Below are 5,577 nucleotides of genomic sequence, written 5' to 3'. Positions count from 1 at the left end.
CCTGTGATGACATTTTCGGACAACTGCTTACGATGTGGGTGATATCTTCAGTGTGAACTCCACAAAGTCTGCATCGGTTGTCACATTTCACAGCTTTTCCTGCATCTCTATCCCTTTTGTGCATTAGGTTCTTGGTTGATATTTGTTGTTCCTGGATTGTAAATACCTGCCCCTCAAAGTGGGAGTTAGTAATCTGGCTATTAGTCCATGATAAACTGCTTTGCTGATCAATTTTACTATCATCACGGAGCTTTCTACCAACATATCAATGCATGGTCTTCTGCTCATATAGGCTCAGCCTTTCATCTGATGATGTGTTGTGGTAGAGCCGTGCGACTTCTTTGGGTATGTATTCTAGGTTATCAGACAAAGAGCGTTGCTCAAGGAGCTGCCTTCCAAGTCTTATGATGTTATCTGCCTCGTGTATGCAAACTTGGTCAAGGGATACACTTCGACATTTGGTGGTTAAAAGATGTTGCCAAAAGGATATGATACAACATTCAAAAGCACTTTGGATCGATGTTAAGCCTCTGCTGCCTTGTTTTCATTTTAGGTAGAGGTGGTCTATGTCACTGTTTATGTGGAAATTATGTGTGCTTATAAATATTTTTCTGGTTTTTACATCAATGACTCAGATCTCATCAAGCAACCCAAATGTTGGTATGAGTACTGCACTGTAAATACATTGTGGGCCATTGTTTTATTGAATGCAGAGTTCTGAGGTCCAAATTTTCTTCATTTGGCTGTAATATTCTTTAGTGACACATGTTTTGTTACAGGTGCTATTGTAAGATATTTTCATCCACCTCTAGATATCTATAACATCAGATACAGGGAAACAGTCAAATCATTGATGGAGATGTTACTAGTCTGGTTTATAGTTTTCTCCCTCTTCACTACCATATAACAACATTTATCCTGACCAAACTCCAACCTTGCATCCTTTGAGAATGTTGTAACTAGGTCAAGGCTCTTTTTCATCTCATGCATATTATTTACATAGAGTTTTAAGTCATCATCCACAAAGAAACAGTGTGTAATTTTGGTATTTCTGTTTCCTTGTGAACTAGTGAGACAGCCTTCCTTCAGACTTCCTTAACATGAATGACAATGGGTTTACAGATGCTGTCTCCTTGGAATATAACTTTGCGATACTGTATTCTGTCGGTAATAATACAGCCACCCTATGTGTTTAATTTTAAGATGGTGGCCCACGATGAAGTTTGGTCAGCTATGGCTTTGACTATTCTCACTGGAACATTAGCAAGTTGAAGGGCTTCTAGCATCCATGAGTGGGGAATGGATGGGTGGATAGATGGATGAATTGATGGATGGATACTCTTTTACTTGTTTCAGTCATTTGACTGCAGCCATGCTGGAGCACCACCTTTAGTCAAGCAAATCGACCCCAGGACTTATTCTTTGTAAGCTTAGTACTTATTCTATCGGTCTCTTTTGCTGAACCGCTAAGTTACGGGGACGTAAACACACCAGCATCAGTTGTCAAGCGATGTTAGGGGGACAAACACACATATATATATACATGTATACGACGGGCTTCTTTCAGTTTCCGTCTACCAAATCCACTCACAAGGCTTTAGTCAGCCAGAGGCTATAGTAGAAGACACTTGCCCAAAGTGCCATGCAGTGGGACTGAACCCGGAACCATGTGGTTGGTAAGCAAGCTACTTACCACACAGCCGCTCCTGCACCTATAACATTTATTTCCCCTTGACCGGATGTTTCACTTGCATCTTAAACGAATTTTAAGTTGTAAGCGAAACATTCGGCCAGGTGTTACAAATGATCTATTTTTTCAAAAAAATTCCTCTCGTGTTATGCCGTCTAGACCTTTATGTCGTATAGCCAATGAGTCAGTGTCATTTATAAAGTGAAGAGTGCGCGTGAATGTGACATCGCTTGCATTTCTTTGTATGTGAGTGTAATAAAACTAATAATTGTGTGCATGTGGTGATCTTTTAAACTTTGTACATATAAAATGGCAGACGAAGAGTAATAAACTGAAATGAATTCAATAGGAAATTAAACAAACGATCGGTAATAAATGACAACAAAGACAGTGTAAATAAAACTCGTTTGGTTTATTTCAATAATTTTCTAATTAGTGAATTAAAATATAATTATGCAGGATACTGTCTAATGCAGCTGACATACGTTCACATATACAGAGCCGACGTACACTCACATATATACATACACACACACACATATACCTATATACACGAGGTCACGTACGTACATACATATATACACACGTCTTGTTCTCTCACATACATGCATACACAATGACTGTCCACTCGTGATCGAGGAAGATCCCCATTGACCATTAAGAACATTGTGCACTCAAGCAAATTTATAGTTTGCACTTGTGGCTCTGCTGGTAATTAAAGAGTCCAGCTCTTGGTAAACATACAGGTCTTCAGATATTGTAGACCAAGTCTTCCCCATGCACTACACTGGCGGTGCGTTTTCGAGCAGTTTGCTTAAATTTTCCATGAAATATTCATGCCTTTTCGAAATCGCTCACTCCTCCTTTTATTTTTCTCCTTTGGTGGCGATGATAAGAATTGCTTTCCCAATTGACCCCTCATATTCCACATATTTTCAACGAGGATTTTACACAATCCTTAAATCGCAGTCTTGGTTTCTGCTGGGGACAATTTCCATAAACAACTTCACCTTATATCATCTGCTTAGTGAGCCTCCGATCAAATCAACGTAATCAGTGCTTGGGCACCAACACCTCAGAGTCCAGGACGTTAACACTCCCTTCAAGACCTCCGTGTCTAGTCCGCAAGGACCAGCCAACATTCAGAATGTATCAAATGGAAGCGTTCAACGACCCTTACATGATGCCCGTAAATGGTAGTCTCCCATGTGTAAAGGAGCGACATCAGTACACCCAACACCAGAGCTGAAGACACCTCCGAAGGGGGGGGGGGCGCTACGTCAAAACGGTAGAGGAATAGGGGCCGGAACCGGACGTGGTTCCTCCTGATGATGTCTTGAGCTAACTGGATCCTATAAAGGAGCTGTTGTGGTAGCAGACACGAAACATGGTTGAAATTCCTCCCCACTATGGGACCAGACACGAGACTCAAGAGTCCAGAACGAATCCTCCATCCAAATATAAATACACACATAAAAATGATAGTTATTCCAAAAATCGGTAAAATCTACCGATGCTTCTTGTCAACTTACTTTTACAGTTTAATTAGTGATACGAACTTAGTTGATAATTAACTTTATTTTTTAATCATTCATGACACTAAATATATTTAAGTATGAAGAATCAAGTCTCTACACAGTCAGTCGTTCTACTAGAAACAGTAACTAAACCTCCTTTAAATCATACATATATTCTGAGATACACTGCTAGAGAAAAAAAAAGACAAAGAAACAAAAAAGAAACTGCTGGTCATATGTGGAACGCCTTTGATCATAAATATGCTCGATCACATGCCTGATCTCATCTCATAGATCGTGTGTTTATCTTTAAAATCATCTTCGTAATATAACTATGACGGTAATTCTGATCTGAAATGAGACACTGTTTTAGAATTGGTCTCGTTGTTTAGTTCTCGGGGCGGCTCTTATCATGTAGATGTACAATCAAAATCATTCAAGCCATAACCTTTCTTCCAAAGTAGTGTATCCTGGACTATGTTATCAAGTGTGTGCTTGTTTAAAAAGTTGGAGTGTGCTTTGCTATTTTAATACGTCAAATAGTTATGTAGAGACAGAGATAATTCCGTCTACGTGTACTAGATAAAAATGAAAAAATAAAAACGGTGTCTAGCAAGTGGCAACAACTCGATGGCCATACTAAATGTTCCTCTTTAAAATTTAGCCCAACCCAACCTGACAACAATGTTGACGATTGTTTTAATATTTTTGTCAGGAGAGAAAGCAATGCTATGACCCATTATTGCGAGGGAGAAAGAGACGAAGGTGCATTCAAATTATAAGCCTAGGCCGAATGCTTGCAGCATTTGGTGCCGTTGTTAAATGGGGTGACTAGTTCATTTTACCTTTCAAGTAAGCCAAAACAAATACTGGAAGGCAGCCAGTCCAACGTTCTTACAGCCTCGCCACGACTCAGAAAAGACGAAAAGTAAAGTTGACTTCGTTGTGATTTGTGTTCAGAAAGTAAAACCTCATCGAGATCAACCTTGCCTTTCATCCCTCAGAGGTCGATAAAATAAAGGGCCAGTTGAGTGCTGAGTTTGATGTAATCGACTAGCCTCCTGCACCACCCACATTTCAGACCTTGTGCTCATAATAAACAATTATTATTTGCACTTTCCTAAATTGACTTTGGTAGCCAAGAACCATCAAGTTACCCACAATTCTAGCCATTAAATTTTTAATTTATTGATATTTATATCAATATTTCTTTCTTTATCTTACTTTTTGCAAATGCATTATTTGGTTTTCTGGAGTCTTTATCTTCTTTCATGTTTTTCTTATGAGTGTTGAGTCCTGAGCTAAAAGAGCGGTGAGGGGAGCGGGAGAAAATATAGTGTGCCAAGTAGAATTACAGATGTTCGTTTTTTCTACTCCAGGCACAAGGCCCGAAATTTTGGGGGAGGGGTCCAGTTGATTAGATCGACTCCAATTCGCAACTGGTACTTAATTTATCGACCCCGAAAAGATGAAAGGCAAAGTCGACCTCGACGGAATTTGAACTCAGAACATAAAGACAGACGAAATACCGTTAAACATTTCGCCCGGCGTGCCAACGTTTCTTATTTCTTTATTGCCCACAAGGGGTTAAACATAGAAGGGACAAACAAGGACAGACAAAGGGATTAAGTTGATTACATCGACTCCAGTACGTAACTGGTACTTAATTTATCGACCTCGAAAGAATGAAAGGCAAAGTCGACCTCGGCGGAATTTGAACTCAGAACGTAACAGCAGATGAAATACCGCTAAGCATTTCGCCCAGAGTACTAACGTTTCTGCCAGCTCGCCGCCTTGAGAGTACAGATGTTCTAACTACATACTACTAATGTGTAATCGCAGACGTGGCGGTGGGCTAAGAAGCTTACTTCCCAACCATATGGTTCCGGGTTCAGTTCCACTGCATGGCACCTTGGGCAAGTGTTTTTTTTTTACTATAGCCTCAGTTAGACCAAATCCTTATGAGTGGACCGAAACTGAAAGTCCTCAGCACTGCCTGACAACCGCTGTTGGTGTGTTTACACACCCATAATTTAGTAGTTCAGCAAGAGATCGATACAATAAGTATTAGGCAGATAATCGGTCAACGTGTGAGAGAAAATATGCTTCACATCCAAAATTTAAGGAGTAATTGCATACTTAATAATGTCCACCATCATGCAATAGAATTAAAGAGTTGAGTGTGAAGAATTGGCAAATCACTAAAAGTGGCAAATACATAGTAATGAATATACACAACTTATATATAACAGTCACAGTAAAATTGCATTAAAGGAATTTTTTTTTCAGTCTTTGGTTTTCAAATTCTATTTCAATAAGCCACTGAATATTTTATCCGGGGTAAAATTTCAAGACGAGCCATAAAATTAG

Source organism: Octopus bimaculoides, chromosome 17 (assembly GCF_001194135.2).
Source record: "Octopus bimaculoides isolate UCB-OBI-ISO-001 chromosome 17, ASM119413v2, whole genome shotgun sequence".
Taxonomy (NCBI): Eukaryota; Metazoa; Mollusca; class Cephalopoda; order Octopoda; family Octopodidae; genus Octopus; species Octopus bimaculoides.
This window is presented reverse-complemented; position numbering follows the sequence as displayed.